The sequence below is a fragment of the Scardinius erythrophthalmus genome, assembly GCF_964197995.2.
Source record: "Scardinius erythrophthalmus genome assembly, chromosome: 14".
In the NCBI taxonomy this organism is placed as follows: Eukaryota; Metazoa; Chordata; class Actinopteri; order Cypriniformes; family Leuciscidae; genus Scardinius; species Scardinius erythrophthalmus.
Genome location: NC_138234.1, coordinates 36,991,550 through 37,013,380, shown reverse-complemented (window position 1 = coordinate 37,013,380; position 21,831 = coordinate 36,991,550).

The following is a 21,831-nucleotide window of genomic DNA, read 5'->3' as shown; positions in this document are numbered from 1 at the left end:
ACTTTATCCACCACTGAGCAAATCTAATCTAAATCAAGTCCTCAGCCTTTTGTCACAAGTTAAGTTTTTTTTTATGTGCTTTTGGTTAATTTCATAAACCCTTTTGCATTTACCTTTATTTTCCTCATATGATTCATCCTCTCTTCCCGTAACTGTAACAAATCCTTCCCTTGTGGGTCAAAATGACCCAAAGACCTAAAATTATTTTTAAAAAATTGTCCAGAAAGCTTTTATCATTTCGTTTTGATAATATTTTTCTATTTTTAATGAAATAAAAAAAAGAGATTTTTTGTTATTTTTTATTCTATTTACCTTTAAATTAAGTCACGTCAAGTCACCTTCATTTATACAGCGCTTTTAACAATATGGACTGTTTCAAAGCAGTGATAATAGAAAATTAAAGTAACAGAGATCACAGCAGCTCTAGAATAAAGTTATTGTCCAGCTAAAGTTAGTTTTGATTGATTCACTTCCGTTGCAAAGATCATTAGTTATTAACTTACCGCTTAAGTTAAGTTACGGGCCGCTTACACGACACCGTTCTAACAGAAAACCCTTAACGCACTTAAACTACTACACTGAAAAAAGTGAAACATCAGTGCAATTCATTCAAAATATATATTTACATTGGTCCAATGGAAAATTGTGATTTTCAGTTTATACCTTCTGGTTTCACTTTGCCTCAAAGTAAGTGTTACGCCCTCTATCACTGAAAAAAATGCTTCTTTGGATTAACTTAAAACAATTGATGTCATTTGTTACAGCTATTTTTTTTTCTCAAATTGTATTTATGATTTAGTTAAAATCATAAATTTTGATTTAATGTCAAGCCAAATTTTTAATTTTTTCCAACTCAACGTTTTACCTTAACCCAAAGTACACAGCAAAAACTCCAGTGTTAAATTAACACTCAAGAGTGTTAAAGTTAATGAGATAATTAAGTGATTAATTTAGTGATGATTGAGCATTATTGAAGACACCTGATGTTAACTAGCAGAATCACTGAAGGAGAAAATCACAAATTGTAGGTTACCATTATGGCGATGGGTGTTTGCTTTAGTTGGGCTCTTGACCCTTATATGATTACTTTAAATATTGTTTGGCTGCTGTATCTGAGTTATATCAGTCAGATGAACAAAGAAAAAAAGTGATCTGATGGTGTTGGCTATTTTATGTCAATCATCATTTGAACTTGATCACTGGACTCATTAAGACCCTTATTTCTGATGTAGATTTATGCCACTGCAACATGCTTTATTATTGTCACCATTGTTGAGATTCACAGGCTGATTATTGATGTCTGTGTTTCTATATAAATACATTTGAAAGTCTTTTGATCAGAACAATGTTTATTAAATATTATGGATTAAAAATAGATTGGATGAAAAATACTGAAAATCATATGCTATAGAATCACAGAGCTGCTGTAATTATCAAGTTAAACCAAACTATCTCACTAAGCTTCATTTTTTGGATCACAACATGATTATGTCAAAACATAACCAACACCATCAGATCACATTGTCTCTTTGTTCATCTGACTGTTATAACTCAATAACAGCAGACAAGCAAAATTTAAAGTAAACATATAAGGTTCAAGAGCCCAACTAAAGCAAACACCCATCACCATAATGGTGGCTTACAATTTGTGATTTTCTCCAGTGATTCTGCTTGTTAACATCAGGTGTCTTCAATAATAGTCAATCATCACTCAATTAATTACTTAATTATCTCATTAACTTTAACACTCTTGAGTTGAGTTGAGTTGGAAAAAATTTAAATTTTGGTTTGACATTAAATCAAAATTTATGGTTTTAACTAAATCATAAATACAATTTGAGAAAATCTAAAAAAATTAGCTGTAACAAATTACATCAATTTTTTTAAGTTAATCCAAAGTATATATATATTTTTTCAGTGTAGATTTAATCAATAATTAATGTTTTAAGCACATTCTTCACATTCTTTTGACTTAAATTCAAAATAACTCACCATTTCATGCATAGTCAATTCAAGTCAAGTAATCTTCATTTATATAACGCTTTTAACAATGTAGATTGTTCCAAAGCGGCTTTACAGAGATACAAGGATAGATTAAAGTAACAGAGATTGTTTTGGCTTTTATAGCAGTTCTTGAATAAAGTTATTTTCCAGCTAAAGTTAATTTGATTCACTGTAAAAATGAATACGCTATATCTAATCAATAAAATTGTGGCAACAGATTATTAGATTATTATTATAAAAAAAAATGTTTTAATAAAAATAAAAAAAAAACATCATTTAAGTCACTATTATGGTGATTAGTGTTTGTTTTAGTTGGGCTTTTTCCCCCTAATTCATTTACATTAGATTTTGTTTGGTTGCTATACTTGAGTTATAACAGCCAGATGAACAACGAGAAAAGATGATCTGATGGTGTTGGATGTGTTATAACATGATCATTGTTTCACAATCATTTAACCTGAATCACTGAACTCATATAGAGCTCAAATTTACCATTTTAGGTGTACTTAATTATAGCAGCACTGTTCTTGCACAGCATAATATTTTGAACTTTTACAATGTAATCCAAAGATTCCTTAAATGTGTTTCATATACAAAAAATATTTTTTTTTGTTTTGTTTTTGTTTTTAGACACACAGACCTCAATAATCAGCCTGTGAATCTCAACAATGGTGACAATTATAAAGCATGTTGCAGTGCATTCTGGGTGCCACCAATCAAAACTCATTCATGGCTCCCATCATGCATTGCTGCATGAATAAATAACGAGCTTATGATCAGCGGTGATCTGTTTGTCACCATTGCTGAGATTCATACGCGAATTCTTGATGTCTGTGTGTGCCGACGTAAAAAGTTTTTTTTTTTTTTCATTGATTTGATCATATGGATTTCATTGAAAAGACAAAAAAATGTTATGCTGTACAAGGACAGAGCTGCTATAATTAATAAAGAAATCTAACTCAGAATTTGGGCTCTATTTGAGTTCAGAGATTCAGGTCAAATGATTGTGAAACAATGATTATGTTAAAACACAACAAACACCATCAGATCACCTTTTCTCGTTGTTCATCTGGCTGTTATAACTCAGGTACAGCAGCCAAACAAAATCTAAAGTCAATGATTTAAGGTCAAGAGCCCAACTAAAACAAACACTCATCACCATAATGGCGACTTCAAATTTCGGATTTCCTTGTTTTCAAATTTCATGTTCCCCACCCTGGTATGCTAAAAAAGTGCATATTAATGGGAATATACTTCAGAGATATTTTACTCGTAAAAAATGCTAGGGGTACCAATAATTCTGGCCAATGTGTTTTGGAGAAAAACATTTATTTCATAATGTGATTTCCCCCCACTTTCAATTCTTTTACTTCAATGAAAGGTTAGATTTTTGCCAATTTTTTGAATGAAAGATCAAAAGGATATTATTAAAAAGGATTATTTTTTACAGCCATTTTTGATCATATTTACCAGGGGTACCATTGATTCTGAGCACGACTGTATATTCCTCATACATAATATCGACCAATCAATCAAACAAAGGGGTCAATAAAACAGCTGGAGAACAATCATGTCACATAACATTTACCTCAGGAAAGCCATTTGATGACCATAATATAGGCTATAGCACGCTAGTTGGCTGATATGTGTACTATATTACATATTTATTATATTTTTACTTATATCATTAAATAAAGTTGTTATTATAATAAAAAAAACGCATTATATTTAATTTAATTTTTAACCTTAAATAATACTGCACTGTAAAACCTGATGAGTTAGTTCAACTCAAACCGCTTGAGGAAACCGATTGCCTTAAATCATTTAAGTTTATTAACTCAAACAATTTAAGCATAAAAAAATTTGATTTGTGTCCAAGTAACTCAATAACTTATTGTTAAGATAACTTGGGTAAATAAAGTTAATAGTACTAATTCCATTCAGTTAATATAACTTAATACTATGCCAGCTGATAGGGCTCTCTGTATGTCGACAGCATTAGGTGAGTTGTTTTTTTCTTGAGAAAAATGAATGGCTACTTTGTGTTAATGAGTCAATATTAAATCAAATCAAATCAAATCACAATAATTGAATTGAATTGAAATAATAAAAAAAGTGTAGCTTACCAGAAATTGTAGCCTACCATGTACACATTGTAACATGTCACATAACCTAATAAAATTCAGTTTAGTTACTAAAATGTTTTGACAATCCCAATACACTTATTCGTGATGCAATATTATTTTTTACATTTTTTTATGATATCTCTCGTAGTGCTTTCATGTAAGTTGTAAGAACTAAATAAAGTATTATATAATTTGTGATGTGAAACTAACTAACTAACTAACTGCATGGCATGTTAGGGATTATTTTTGCCCCATGGGTTACAGTTTATGGCGACTGTACTGGGGTGTTGGATGATATGTGAGGGGCTGTAGGGACTATTTTACACCAGAGGTACCCTTTATACAGTACAGCTTATTGCGACTGCACTGGGGCGTTAGGACCCACTCAGGCCTCAGGTTGATCAGACCTGTGCCCTCTCTAACACCTCTTCCAGCAGATACCCAGTCTCCAGGAGGTCTCCCATCCAGATGAAGACCAGGCTCAACCCTGCTTAGCTTCGGTGGGAGTGCATGCGAAAGCTTCAGGTTGATCTCTGCTGGCTGGTACTACTTTCTTTGCTACTAAGAGTTAAGAGCACAACTAATGGAAATACATCACCATTATGGTGACTTCAAATTAAACAAACATTAGAGTTAAACTGGTGCACTGAAAAAAATGATACTTTGGATTAATTTAAAAAAATTATGTAATTTGTTACAGCTATTTTTTTTTTAGATTTTCTCAAATTGTATTTATAATTTAGTTAAAACCACACTGTAAAACCCAACAAGTTAAGTTAACTCATTTCTCATTTGAGGAAACCGATTGCCTTAATTCAATTAAGTTTATAAAAAACAATAGTTATGAGTACTCTGAACTTATTTTAATCGAGTCCACTAAAACAATAATACAAAGTCAAATGCAATAAGTTAAGCTAACTTATTACATTTGAGGACACTGATTGCCTTAATTCACTGTAAAACCCAACAAGTTAAGCTAACTCATTTCATTTGAGGAAACCGATTTCCTCAATTCAATTAAGTTTATAAAAAAATAGTTATGAGTACTCTGAACTTATTTCAGTTGAGTTTACTAAAAGTAGATATACATTGCAGTCAATAAATTAAGTGATTAATTAAGTGATTATTGAGCATTAGTGATTAACACCTGCTGTTAACAAGCAGAATCAATGAAGGAAAGAGAAACAAAAGAACTACAACTGACTTCCAACCACAGCCTTAGATAAATCAACTCAAGATAAAAGACGTTTAAATCTCTCAGCAGAGGAGGATTAAACCACTACACAAACAGCATTACCAGCTTCACTATTACTAACCAGTTTGACTTTTGTCATGTGTCTACAGAAGTTGTTATTGAGAATGAACAGAGGGTTAGATGATAATGATTGATTGAGTTTCATTTAAAGACACCATGATAGTGATCCGTGTTTGCTTTAGTTGGGCTCTTGACCCTTGACTTTATAACACCAGTTTTTCCTCTGGCTGCTGTAATTGAGTGTTTATAAAACACATTTGTTATGGCACATACGCCAAAAGAAAATATGAGCATGTGGTTGTGTTAAAATAATAAAAATCATCATTTAGTGACTTGATTCTCTGATCTTTTCCAGAGCCTAATCTCTGATTAAACAGGTGATGTATTACTTGTATTATTCATTATAATAGAGCTGATTCTGCTGTAAGGCCCATTGTTGTGACAATCAGATTTTAAAAACCTCTATGGTATCATGCTGACTTACACAGTAATCAAGAATCAGCATATGAATCTCAACAATGGTGACCATTAAAAAATGATTTATGCCGCAATGCATGCTGGGAGCCATGGGTAAGTTTTGTATTATGCTAGTACCCAGCATGCATCATTTTTTAATGGTCACCATTGTTGAGATTCATATGCTGATTCTTGATGTCTGTGTGAGTCTTAGTAATGCAATAACTTTTTTTGTGAAACTTTTTGTGCACAACTATTTGTAAAATCCTTCATGTTATCTGATGGTCTCAACATGGAAAGCTCTTATGCTGTAGTATAACAGTTTTGAGTAAAACTAATATGTTGCCCTTTTAATCAGAGTTCAGACTCTGAATGAAATCAGTGAATCAAATCACTAAATGATGATTGTCATCATCAGTCCTTCACCATCAACACCCGATCAGACTTCTCCTTGCCTTTTGTGCCATAACAAATATGTTTTATAAACACTCAATTATAGCAGCCAACGAAAATCTTAAGTACAAAAGTCAAGGGTCAAGAGCTCAACTAAAGTAAACGCTGATCTCCATCACGGTGACCTTAAATGAAACTCATCAACTTCTCAACCTTTGTTAATTCTAATAAGAACTTCTGTAGACGAATGGCAGTAATAAAGTCAAAGTGGCTAATAATAAGTGAAGCTTGCAATGCTGTTCGCGGAGTTGTTTAATCCTCCTCTGCTGAGATCTTGAGATATTTAATGTCTTCTTTTCTCTCCAGTTGATTTTGCTGTGGCTGGAAGTCAGTTGTAGTTCTTGTGTTTCTCTTTCCTTCAGTGATTCTGCTTGTTAACAGCAGGTGCTCATCACTAATGCTCAATCATCACTTAATTAATCACTTATTTATACAATTATCATTCTGGGATCTAGAAATGTTCTATAACTCATTCAGTTTGAGTTCTGTTTCAGTCATTCAAATTTCGGTAATATTTGAGTGCTGTGAACTCAATTGTATTTAGTACATATTACTGTTAGGTTTTACAGTGCATGAATTTTGATTTAATGTCAAACCAAAATTTTATTTTTTTCCAACTCAACTCACCTCAAGAGTGTTAAAGTTAATGAGATAATTAAGTGATTAATTGAGTGATGATTGACTATTATTGAAGACACCTGATGTTAACAAGCAGAATCACTGGAGAAAATCACAAATTGTAAGCCACCATTATGGTGATGGGTGTTTGCTTTAGTTGGGCTCTTGAACCTTATATGTTTACTTTAAATTTTGCGTGTCTGCTGATATTGATTTATAACAGTCAGATGAACAAAGAGACAATGTGATCTGATGGTGTTAGTTATGTTTGGACATAATCATGTTGTGATCCAAAAACAGCAGCATTACAGCAGCTCTGTGATTCTACAGCAGATTTAACAATAATGAAGCATGTTGCAGTGGCTGCCACCAATCACAACTCATTAAAGGCTCCCATCATGCATTGCGGTATGAATAAATTATGATCTGAATTGTCTATGTAATTTACTTTTCCTAATTGAATATTCTGCACGTCACCATTGTTGAGATGCATAGACTGAATCTTGACGTCTGTGAGTGCCTAAAAGAAAGATTTTTTTTTTTTTCAAAACAACTTTTAAGAAATCCTTTGTATATCATTTAAAATTCTGGATATTTATACAGAATCAAAGTTATTCTGTGATCAACACCATAAGTCTACGTCAGAAATAAGGGTCTTAATGAGTTCAGTGATCAAGTTCAAATGATGATTGTCATAAAATTACCAACACCATCAGATCACTTTTTTTCTTTGTTCATCTGACTGATATAACTCAGATACAGCAGCCAAACAATATATAAAGTAAACATATACGGGTCAAGAGCCCAACTAAAGCAAACACTGATCACCATAATGGTAACTTACCATTTGTGATTTGACTCTGCTTGTTAACATCAGTTGTCTTCAATAATGCTCAATCATCACTAAATTAATCACTTAAAGGTTGTATCAGTGATTTCAGGCCAAAAAAAAGATCACATTCATCTAATCTTTCCTAACGATCCGCTAGCTGCCCACCTCATAAGCATGCCGTTAAAAAACCGCGTCTCTGTAGGCAGCCTAGGCTCTGAGATCTGCACACAAAAACAATTGGTTTCACCAACCACTCAAAACCAAACCAAATAGTGTTTCAACCAATCACCAACAGGGGGAGGGTGTTGTGAGGTTTTGAGCCAGCTTCTTCTTCAGCCCCGACATCACGTGCAGCCGTGCACGAGCACAAAACCTCACAACACCCTCCCCCTGTCGGTGATTGGTTGGAACACTATTTGGTTTGGTTTTGAGTGTTTGGCTAAACCATTATTTTTTGTGTGCAGATCTCAGAGCCTAGGCTGTCTACAGAGACGTGTTTTTTTGACGGCATGCTTATGGGGCGGGCAGAAAGATTAGATGAATGTGATCTTTTTTTGGGCTTGAAATCACTGATACAACCTTTAATTATCTCATTAACTTTAACTTGAGTGTCTTGAGTGTTAATTTAACACTGGAGTTTTTGCTGTGTACTTTGGAGTTAAGGTAAAACGTTGAGTTGGAAAAAATTTAAATTTTGGTTTGACATTAAATCAAAATTTATGGTTTTAACTAAATCATAAATACAATTTGAGAAAATCTAAAAAAATTTGCTGTAACAAATTACATAAATTTTTTTAAGTTAATCCAAAGTATAATTTTTTTCATCAATAATTAATTTGTTTTAAGCACATTCTTCACATTCTTTTGACTTAAATTCAAAATAACTCACCATTTCATGCATAGTCAATTCAAGTCAAGTAATCTTCATTTATATAACGCTTTTAACAATGTAGATTGTTCCAAAGCGGCTTTACAGAGATACAAGGATAGATTAAAGTAACAGTGATTGTTTTGGCTTTATAGCAGTTCTTGAATAAAGTTATTTTCCAGCTAAAGTTAATTTGATTCACTGTAAAAATGAATACGCTATATCTAATCAATAAAATTGTGGCAACAGATTATTAGATTATTATTATTAAAAAAAAATGTTTTAATTAAAATAAAAAAAACATAATTTTAAGTCACTATTATGGTTATTAGTGTTTGTTTTGGTTGGGCTTTTCCCCCCTAATTCATTGGCTTTAGATTTTGTTTGGTTGCTATACTTGAGTTATAACAGCCAGATGAACAACGAGAAAAGATGATCTGATGGTGTTGGATGTGTTATAACATGATCATTGTTTCACAATCATTTAACCTGAATCACTGAACTCATATAGAGCCCAAATTTACCATTTTAGGTGTACTTAATTATAGCAGCACTGTTCTTGCACAGCATAATATTTTAAATTTTTTACAATGTAATCCAAAGATTTCTTAATTGTGTCTCATATACAAAAAATATTTTTTTTTTTGTTTTGATTTTGTTTTTAGACACACAGACCTCAATAATCAGCCTGTGAATCTCAACAATGGTGACAATTATAAAGCATGTTGCAGTGCATTCTGGGTGCCACCAATCAAAACTCATTCATGGCTCCCATCATGCATTGCTGCATGAATAAATAACGAGCTTATGATCAGCGGTGATCTGTTTGTCACCATTGCTGAGATTCATACGCGAATTCTTGATGCCTGTGTGTGCCGACATAAAAAGTTTTTTTTCAATTTTTTTATTGATTTGATCATATGGATTTCATTGAAAAGACAAAAAATGTTATGCTGTACAAGGACAGAGCTGCTATAATTAATAAAGAAACCTAACTCAGAATTTGGGCTCTATATGAGTTCAGAGATCCAGGTCAAATGATTGTGAAACAATGATTATGTTAAAACACAACAAACACCATCAGATCACCTTTTCTCGTTGTTCATCTGGCTGTTATAACTCAGGTACAGCAGCCAAACAAAATCTAAAGTCAATGATTTAAGGTCAAGAGCCCAACTAAAACAAACACTCATCACCATAATGGCGACTTCAAATTTCGGTTTTCCGTGTTTTCAAATTTCATGTTCCCCACCCTGGTATGCTAAAAAAGGTACATATTAATGGGAATATACTTCAGAGATATTTTACTCGTAAAAAATGCTAGGGGTACCAATAATTCTGGCCAATGTGTTTTGGAGAAAAACATTTATTTCATAATGTGATTTCCCCCCACTTTCAATTCTTTTACTTCAATGAAAGGTTAGATTTTTGCCAATTTTTTGAATGAAAGATCAAAAGGATATTATTAAAAAGGATTATTTTTTACAGCCATTTTTGATCATATTTACCAGGGGTACCATTGATTCTGAGCACGACTGTATATTCCTCATACATAATATCGACCAATCAATCAAACAAAGGGGTCAATAAAACAGCTGGAGAACAATCATGTCACATAACATTTACCTCAGGAAAGCCATTTGATGACCATAATATAGGCTATAGCACGCTAGTTGGCTGATATGTGTACTATATTACATATTTATTATATTTTTACTTATATCATTAAATAAAGTTGTTATTATAATAAAAAAAAACGCATTATATTTAATTTAATTTTTAACCTTAAATAATACTGCACTGTAAAACCTGATGAGTTAGTTCAACTCAAACCGCTTGAGGAAACCGATTGCCTTAAATCATTTAAGTTTATTAACTCAAACAATTTAAGCATAAAAAAATTGATTTGTGTCCAAGTAACTCAATAACTTATTGTTAAGATAACTTGGGTAAATAAAGTTAATAGTACTAATTCCATTCAGTTAATATAACTTAATACTATGCCAGCTGATAGGGCTCTCTGTATGTTGACAGCATTAGGTGAGTTGTTTTTTTCTTGAGAAAAATGAATGGCTACTTTGTGTTAATGAGTCAATATTAAATCAAATCAAATCAAATCACAATAATTGAATTGAATTGAAATAATAAAAAAAGCGTAGCTTACCAGAAATTGTAGCCTACCATGTACACATTGTAACATGTCACATAACCTAATAAAATTCAGTTTAGTTACTAAAATGTTTTGACAATCACAATACACGTGATGCAATATTATTTTTTACATTTTTTTTTTTATGATATCTCTCGTAGTGCTTTCATGTAAGTTGTAAGAACTAAATAAAGTATTATATAATTTGTGATGTGAAACTAACTAACTAACTAACTGCATGGCATGTTAGGGATTATTTTTGCCCCATGGGTTACAGTTTATGGCGACTGTACTGGGGTGTTGGATGATATGTGAGGGGCTGTAGGGACTATTTTACACCAGAGGTACCTTTTATACAGTACAGCTTATTGCGACTGCACTGGGGCGTTAGGACCCACTCAGGCCTCAGGTTGATCAGACCTGTGCCCTCTCTAACACCTCTTCCAGCAGATACCCAGTCTCCAGGAGGTCTCCCATCCAGATGAAGACCAGGCTCAACCCTGCTTAGCTTCGGTGGGAGTGCATGCGAAAGCTTCAGGTTGATCTCTGCTGGCTGGTACTATTCTCTTTGCTACTAAGAGTTAAGAGCACAACTAATGGAAATACATCACTATTATGGTGACTTCAAATTAAACAAACATTAGAGTTAAACTGGTGCACTGAAAAAAATGATACTTTGGATTAACTTAAAAAAAATGATGTAATTTGTTACAGCTAATTTTTTTAGATTTTCTCAAATTGTATTTATAATTTAGTTAAAACCATGAATTTTGATTTAATGTCAAACCAAAATTTTATTTTTTTCCAACTCAACTCACCTCAAGAGTGTTAAAGTTAATGAGATAATTAAGTGATTAATTGAGTGATGATTGACTATTATTGAAGACACCTGATGTTAACAAGCAGAATCACTGGAGAAAATCACAAATTGTAAGCCACCATTATGGTGATGGGTGTTTGCTTTAGTTGGGCTCTTGAACCTTATATGTTTACTTTAAATTTTGCGTGTCTGCTGATATTGATTTATAACAGTCAGATGAACAAAGAGACAATGTGATCTGATGGTGTTAGTTATGTTTGGACATAATCATGTTGTGATCCAAAAACAGCAGCATTACAGCAGCTCTGTGATTCTACAGCAGATTTAACAATAATGAAGCATGTTGCAGTGGCTGCCACCAATCACAACTCATTAAAGGCTCCCATCATGCATTGCGGTATGAATAAATTATGATCTGAATTGTCTATGTAATTTACTTTTCCTAATTGAATATTCTGCACGTCACCATTGTTGAGATGCATAGACTGAATCTTGACGTCTGTGAGTGCCTAAAAGAAAGATTTGTTTTTTTTTTTTCAAAACAACTTTTAAGAAATCCTTTGTATATCATTTAAAATTCTGGATATTTATACACAAAGTTATTCTGTGATCAACACCATAAATCTACGTCAGAAATAAGGGTCTTAATAAGTTCAGTGATCAAGTTCAAATGATGATTGTCATAAAATAACCAACACCATCAGATCACTTTTTTTCTTTGTTCATCTGACTGATATAACTCAGATACAGCAGCCAAACAAAATATAAAGTAAACATATAAGGGTCAAGAGCCCAACTAAAGCAAACACTGATCACCATAATGGTAACTTACCATTTGTGATTTGACTCTGCTTGTTAACATCAGGTGTCTTCAATAATGCTCAATCATCACTAAATTAATCACTTAAAGGTTGTATCAGTGATTTCAGGCCAAAAAAAAAGATCACATTCATCTAATCTTTCCTAACGATCCGCTAGCTGCCCACCTCATAAGCATGCCGTTAAAAAACCGCGTCTCTGTAGGCAGCCTAGGCTCTGAGATCTGCACACAAAAACAATTGGTTTCACCAACCACTCAAAACCAAACCAAATAGTGTTTCAACCAATCACCAACAGGGGGAGGGTGTTGTGAGGTTTTGAGCCAGCTTCTTCTTCAGCCCCGACATCACGTGCAGCCGTGCACGAGCACAAAACCTCACAACACCCTCCCCCTGTCGGTGATTGGTTGGAACACTATTTGGTTTGGTTTTGAGTGTTTGGCTAAACCATTATTTTTTGTGTGCAGATCTCAGAGCCTAGGCTGTCTACAGAGACGTGTTTTTTTGACGGCATGCTTATGGGGCGGGCAGAAAGATTAGATGAATGTGATCTTTTTTTGGGCTTGAAATCACTGATACAACCTTTAATTATCTCATTAACTTTAACTTGAGTGTCTTGAGTGTTAATTAAACACTGGAGTTTTTGCTGTGTACTTTGGGGTTAAGGTAAAACGTTGAGTTGGAAAAAATTTAAATTTTGGTTTGACATTAAATCAAAATTTATGGTTTTAACTAAATCATAAATACAATTTGAGAAAATCTAAAAAAATTTGCTGTAACAAATTACATAAATTTTTTTAAGTTAATCCAAAGTATAATTTTTTTCATCAATAATTAATTTGTTTTAAGCACATTCTTCACATTCTTTTGACTTAAATTCAAAATAACTCACCATTTCATGCATAGTCAATTCAAGTCAAGTAATCTTCATTTATATAACGCTTTTAACAATGTAGATTGTTCCAAAGCGGCTTTACAGAGATACAAGGATAGATTAAAGTAACAGAGATTGTTTTGGCTTTATAGCAGTTCTTGAATAAAGTTATTTTCCAGCTAAAGTTAATTTGATTCACTGTAAAAATGAATACGCTATATCTAATCAATAAAATTGTGGCAACAGATTATTAGATTATTATTATTAAAAAAAAATGTTTTAATTAAAATAAAAAAAACATAATTTTAAGTCACTATTATGGTTATTAGTGTTTGTTTTGGTTGGGCTTTTCCCCCCTAATTCATTGGCTTTAGATTTTGTTTGGTTGCTATACTTGAGTTATAACAGCCAGATGAACAACGAGAAAAGATGATCTGATGGTGTTGGATGTGTTATAACATGATCATTGTTTCACAATCATTTAACCTGAATCACTGAACTCATATAGAGCTCAAATTTACCATTTTAGGTGTACTTAATTATAGCAGCACTGTTCTTGCACAGCATAATATTTTAAATTTTTTACAATGTAATCCAAAGATTCCTTAAATGTGTCTCATATACAAAAAATATTTTTTTTTGTTTTGATTTTGTTTTTAGACACACAGACCTCAATAATCAGCCTGTGAATCTCAACAATGGTGACAATTATAAAGCATGTTGCAGTGCATTCTGGGTGCCACCAATCAAAACTCATTCATGGCTCCCATCATGCATTGCTGCATGAATAAATAACGAGCTTATGATCAGCGGTGATCTGTTTGTCACCATTGCTGAGATTCATACGCGAATTCTTGATGTCTGTGTGTGCCGACATAAAAAGGTTTTTTTCAATTTTTTTATTGATTTGATCATATGGATTTCATTGAAAAGACAAAAAATGTTATGCTGTACAAGGACAGAGCTGCTATAATTAATAAAGAAACCTAACTCAGAATTTGGGCTCTATTTGAGTTCAGAGATCCAGGTCAAATGATTGTGAAACAATGATTATGTTAAAACACAACAAACACCATCAGATCACCTTTTCTCGTTGTTCATCTGGCTGTTATAACTCAGGTACAGCAGCCAAACAAAATCTAAAGTCAATGATTTAAGGTCAAGAGCCCAACTAAAACAAACACTCATCACCATAATGGCGACTTCAAATTTCGGATTTCCGTGTTTTCAAATTTCATGTTCCCCACCCTGGTATGCTAAAAAAGGTACATATTAATGGGAATATACTTCAGAGATATTTTACTCGTAAAAAATGCTAGGGGTACCAATAATTCTGGCCAATGTGTTTTGGAGAAAAACATTTATTTCATAATGTGATTTCCCCCCACTTTCAATTCTTTTACTTCAATGAAAGGTTAGATTTTTGCCAATTTTTTGAATGAAAGATCAAAAGGATATTATTAAAAAGGATTATTTTTTACAGCCATTTTTGATCATATTTACCAGGGGTACCATTGATTCTGAGCACGACTGTATATTCCTCATACATAATATCGACCAATCAATCAAACAAAGGGGTCAATAAAACAGCTGGAGAACAATCATGTCACATAACATTTACCTCAGGAAAGCCATTTGATGACCATAATATAGGCTATAGCACGCTAGTTGGCTGATATGTGTACTATATTACATATTTATTATATTTTTACTTATATATATCATTAAATAAAGTTGTTATTATAATAAAAAAAACGCATTATATTTAATTTAATTTTTAACCTTAAATAATACTGCACTGTAAAACCTGATGAGTTAGTTCAACTCAAACCGCTTGAGGAAACCGATTGCCTTAAATCATTTAAGTTTATTAACTCAAACAATTTAAGCATAAAAAAATTGATTTGTGTCCAAGTAACTCAATAACTTATTGTTAAGATAACTTGGGTAAATAAAGTTAATAGTACTAATTCCATTCAGTTAATATAACTTAATACTATGCCAGCTGATAGGGCTCTCTGTATGTCGACAGCATTAGGTGAGTTGTTTTTTTCTTGAGAAAAATGAATGGCTACTTTGTGTTAATGAGTCAATATTAAATCAAATCAAATCAAATCACAATAATTGAATTGAATTGAAATAATAAAAAAAGTGTAGCTTACCAGAAATTGTAGCCTACCATGTACACATTGTAACATGTCACATAACCTAATAAAATTCAGTTTAGTTACTAAAATGTTTTGACAATCACAATACACGTGATGCAATATTATTTTTTACATTTTTTTTATGATATCTCTCGTAGTGCTTTCATGTAAGTTGTAAGAACTAAATAAAGTATTATGTAATTTGTGATGTGAAACTAACTAACTAACTAACTGCATGGCATGTAAGGGATTATTTTTGCCCCATGGGTTACAGTTTATGGCGACTGTACTGGGGTGTTGGATGATATGTGAGGGGCTGTAGGGACTATTTTACACCAGAGGTACCCTTTATACAGAACAGCTTATTGCGACTGCACTGGGGCGTTAGGACCCACTCAGGCCTCAGGTTGATCAGACCTGTGCCCTCTCTAACACCTCTTCCAGCAGATACCCAGTCTCCAGGAGGTCTCCCATCCAGATGAAGACCAGGCTCAACCCTGCTTAGCTTCGGTGGGAGTGCATGCGAAAGCTTCAGGTTGATCTCTGCTGGCTGGTACTACTTTCTTTGCTACTAAGAGTTAAGAGCACAACTAATGGAAATACATCACCATTATGGTGACTTCAAATTAAACAAACATTAGAGTTAAACTGGTGCACTGAAAAAAATGATACTTTGGATTAACTTAAAAAAATTGATGTAATTTGTTACAGCTAATGGTTTTAGATTTTCTCAAATTGTATTTATGATTTAGTTAAAACCATGAATTTTGATTTAATGTCAAACCAAAATTGTATTTTTTTCCAACTCAACTCACCTCAAGAGTGTTAAAGTTAATGAGATAATTAAGTGATTAATTGAGTGATGATTGACTATTATTGAAGACACCTGATGTTAACAAGCAGAATCAATGGAGAAAATCACAAATTGTAAGCCACCATTATGGTGATGGGTGTTTGCTATGGGCTCTTGAAACTTTTATGTTTACTTTAAATTTTGCGTGTCTGCTGATATTGATTTATAACAGTCAGATGAACAAAGAGACAATGTGATCTGATGGTGTTAGTTATGTTTGGACATAATCATGTTGTGATCCAAAAACAGCAGCATTACAGCAGCTCTGTGATTCTACAGCAGATTTAACAATAATGAAGCATGTTGCAGTGGCTGCCACCAATCACAACTCATTAAAGGCTCCCATCATGCATTGCGGTATGAATAAATTATGATCTGAATTGTCTATGTAATTTACTTTTCCTAATTGAATATTCTGCACGTCACCATTGTTGAGATGCATAGACTGAATCTTGACGTCTTACGTTTTTTTTTTTTCAAAACAACTTTTATGAAATCCTTTGTATATCATTTAAAATTCTGGATATTTATACAGAACCAAAGTTATTCTGTGATCAACACCATAAATCTACGTCAGAAATAAGGATCTTAATGAGTTCAGTGTTCAAGTTCAAATGATGATTATCATAAATTAACCAACACCATCAGATCACTTTTTTTCTTTGTTCATCTGACTGATATAACTCAGATACAGCAGCCAAACAAAATTTAAAGTAGACATATAAGAGCCAAGAGCCCAACTAAAGCAAACACCCATCGCCATAATGGTAACCTACAATTTGTGATTTTCTCCTTTAGTGACTCTGCTTGTTAACATCAGGTGTCTTCAATAACTAAATTAATCACTTAAAGGTTGTATCAGTGATTTCAGGCCAAAAAAAAAAAGATCACATTCATCTAATCTTTCCTAATGATCCGCTAGCTGCCCGCCCCATAAGCATGCCGTCAAAAAACCACGTCTCTGTAGGCAGCCTATGTAAAAACTAAAGGAGCCTCAAGTATCCTGTTGGATACTCAAGGAACTTCAAAATGTAATTTTGGTGCCTCAAAGCTCTTTTTCCTATAGTAGGGTTACTGGAGGAGCATTGACAATCTTTGAGGTTCTTGCTGGAACTTATGGGATCCTTTAAGCACTTTGTATTTACTTCAGAGGTTCTGGAGTCACCTTTTCATTACCATGAGACCTCGAAGTGCTTTGGGGGAAAATAGAGGAACTTAAATGCGATAAAAGGGTTATTGGAAGATCTTTTAACATTTAAGTGGTTCCTGGAAGATCTCTTATGTTAAAGCCAGCATCTGGAGGAACCCAATGGTTCAGTGAGGCCCGAATTAGATTATTATTCTATTATTATTATTATTATTATCCTATTATTATTATTATAGGCTACTTAAGTTTGATTCAGTATACATACCCAGGTGAAAAGTACGTACTATTAAATGTATTAAAAATGTACTTGAGTGTGTTTTTATTAGACCTACAATACAAATATACTTTAATGCATTTTTATTATTATTATTATAGGCAAGTTTGATTCAGTATACATACCCAGGTGAAAAAGATGTACTATTAAATGTATTAAAAATGTACTTGAGTGTGTTTTTAGTAGACCTACAATAAAAATATACTTTAATGCATTTTTAATACATTTAACAGTAACCTAGTCTTTTTCACTTGGGTAGCTTACATATATTTAGTATAGGCCTATTTTATTAAGTCATTTAAACCTTAAACAACAACACTAAATAATAATAATATTATATGAAGAAGAAGAAGCAGGAGGAGAAAAGTATTATTCTGTCACGAAACTGCTGCTATTCCTCTATGCTATTCCTCTGCTGTCGTCGCTTCAGTGATCCTCGCGCTGCTCGCGCGCAACAGAGCTCAGCTGATCGTCATCAGGAAAGTAACGGCTCTCCTCATCAAAGCTTCCGCCGTTTGTTCGGCTCTCCATTACAAGGTTTGTAAACTCGCCAAATAAATATAAATACAGAGTCTACTCACTATATATTTAAACACACATATATATTAACTAAATTTATTATACATTACTACGTTTTTACAGTGTTTACCACTCGTTTATTGCACAGTATCTGGTATGAAGGTTTTAGCCGCGATGCTAACTACGTTGATCTAATGAACAAATGGAAATGATTGACTTATTGTCTTAGATTGATTTAGTCATTCAATTCAACATATTTTGTACAACTGTGTCTTCAAATTGCTGATATAGCCTAACTAATTTAGAAAATTCTCTGATTCTTGGCGTTTGTTATGAATAACAAAAACAGGTTATAGTTTGGTCTGTTTTTGTTTAGCCTAACTTTACTTAAGGTGCCCTCATTCTCTCAAATACCATTTTAAAGCCATTTACTGGTCAATAAATATTATGTTGTGAATAACAGCATTTGTTCTTTTGTTTCCCCAGAACAACCATTACATTTCTAAAATAATCTGAACATTTCAGTGGCAACATTGAATTACAGTAAGGTACCTGCACCACATGCAAGCGCTTTATTACTATGAACTTTCTCTGTGTGAAATTGTATTGTTTGACTGTGTACTTGTGTTTTTTAATCAGTTACTCTCTGAAAATCTTTTCTCATGATCTCAAATCTCATTCATGTTACTCAGAAAAATAATATCACGGTTTGATTCACAAAAAATGCTATAGACATTTTAACTCTGAATTATAACTTCAAGTTTAGTCTTTTTCGACAAAAAAAATAAATAAATAGGAAAAAGGGTCAGGGGATCTCTGGATAATCCGTAATTCGTTCGTAAAACGAGATTTCGGCTTGATTTTTCGTTTTTTAGTTCACAGGCAAAAAACGAATAAATGACTTCAAAATTCGTTTTCCACATGTGGCGGCCTGGCACGCCCCATTCCGCCGATTGGTCAAGCAAGTCTGATCATGTGACGTCATCAGTTGTCGCTTAGGTCTGTTCATCAAAATAATAGTCCTCTACTATGGCTACAGATTCTTAAACTGTACAGGGCATGTCCTATTGGGCTTTCTTCTGTGCAACTTTACACGTTTCACAGAAATATTTACATCAGAAATATTAATTATTAGTCTGCCACCAGCCTGTTTTATTTAGCTGTGCGGAGTTAAATCTGTGTAGTGAAGCTGCGCTTGACAGCGCCGAGCGGGAGAGGCTCACTGACCAATGTCCAGTCAGCAGTCAGAACTTTTCTTTTAGACGCTCCGTTTTGCCACGGGATGGTGATTGCAAATACTGTAATGCCAATCGGCTGAGGGTGGGTACCGATGATGGTGAAATACATTTTTACTGAAACTGTAATCATAGCCGCGACCCGCAAGAATGAGACAGATGATTGACAGGACGATAGCGGAGGCAATTAAAGGCGCAAGAGAACTTCTGTTAACAAAAACATAAATAAAAAAGTGTTTAATATAAGTGACATTGTCTTTGTTTTATTGTTTTTGTTGTTTTTAATCAAATAATTGTGAACCACAAACTGAGCCTTCCAATTATATTTTATTTATTTGTTATAATATGGGTATTTTATAATACAGCATAAATAAAAACAAGCACACGTAATATGTCTGCCTATAGGTAAAACACCACAGTTTCTTGGTTTTGTTTGTGTGAACTTTTATCCCCAACCATATTTCTTCATGGGCTCCACGCCAGGGGTCACGCTCAGCACCCCTATACTTCCCATGGTACTAACTGTAATTAACAGTATGCTGACCCAGTTTATATGTAAAATCTTTGGTATATGTAATCTATATGTAATATCTAAAAACACTTTACAGTGTGATGGAAATAAACTTTTCTTAAAGCGTCTTGCATATCCACCACAGATTTATTGACACCCTTCTATCTGTGTTGTATACTGTAATAGACAATTGTCCTGCAGAATGATGAGGTTTTTTGTACAAAAAACATTGCGAGCAAATCTTGAATTGTTGGTAGAAATATAAATCAACAACGTAAGAGGTTTTAGGCTTTTCTGACCCTGCATTTAGATGTACATTACACACTGGCTAATGCAGCTCAAAGGAGGCACTGTGAATTTACATAGTTATTTCATTCTAAGAGGCTATTAAATGTGAAGTGACAACATGAAACACTACTTTCAATATATGAAAAAAAAAACACAATAGGACATGCCCTGTACAGTTTAAGAATCTGTAGCCATAGTAGAGGACTATTATTTTGATGAACAGACCTAAGCGACAACTGATGACGTCACATGATCAGACTTGCTTGACCAATCGGCGGAAGGGGGCGTGCCAGGCCGCCACATGTGGAAAACGAATTTTGAAGTCATTTATTCGTTTTTTGCCTGTGAACTAAAAACGAAAAATCAAGCTGAAATCTCGTTTTTTCGTTTTTTTGAAAAAACGAATAAAGGGGTGACTTCCATTTTTGGTTTATAAACGAAAAACGAATTGACTGAAGTTCAAAGACTCTCTTCATTCTTTGTTCAAAAAGGAATAACGATAAAATGATCGCCAAAAAACGAAAAACGGGCCGTTTTTAATTGGTTTTTCGTTTTTTGATTCTGACACCAAAAACGGTTATTTGGTTTTTCGTTTTGAAACAAAAAACAGAAAAACGGTATTTTCGTTTTATAATTACAAACGAATTACGGATTATCCAGAGATCCCCTGACCAAAAAGCAATTAGGCTTCAGAAGACTTGCAACACAACCCATAACACATGAGTTGTGAACTCATTGATTATATTTGGGTTCTTTTCTGGGACATTTTTGGAGCTTAACCATTTTTACATAAATTGTTGCATTGAATTGAACTAGACAAGTGTGCATAAGAATGGTTTCATGAATGATTTACACAATTGTTTTCTGCTTGTGTTTCATGCAGTGTCAGCGATCGGTGACTGGGGTTGCATTATGCCTGAGATCTGCTTTTGGGGTCCACAGACAGAAAGTCAAACAGGTTTGGAACGTCACAAGGCTGAGGAAATTATTTAAATTTCACAACTATCACTTTAATAACATTACTAACAGTAAATTTTGTACTTTGCAGGGATCTCGGTAAGCTGAAATACAAGTTTGAACAAGAATAAAAATCCTCCTGTAGACCTGAAAATCATTGAAGTGCCTGGACCATCCACCAGAAAAGAAGAAAAACAAATGGAAAACGATGCTGTACCTTTTCACTTTTCTAACTCGTTAAGTACCTCACACCAACTTGGTCCCATAGTGACATTTTTGACCACAAACGAAATTGCTGATCGTGTGGATTCTTAGTGAAATGACTGAATTCACCAGTGAACATTCACAGAACAACAGATCATTTTACTGCACCTTAACTCTGTTTCGGGTCGAAGCCTCTACTTCCTCTATCTTGTTTCATGAGAATACTCAACAACCATTTATGAACACTGTTGATTCAAGTCACACATTTAAGCTTTTCAAAAGCCACAGTGTACATTACAGTCTCCAGTCTAACGGCATCCCAGACTTAAACATTTTATGATTCAAAATAGCTGAATAACTAACCATCTGAGATTTCAGTATATATTAGCACTGTGTATATTAGCACTGTTGTTTGTTTTTGGC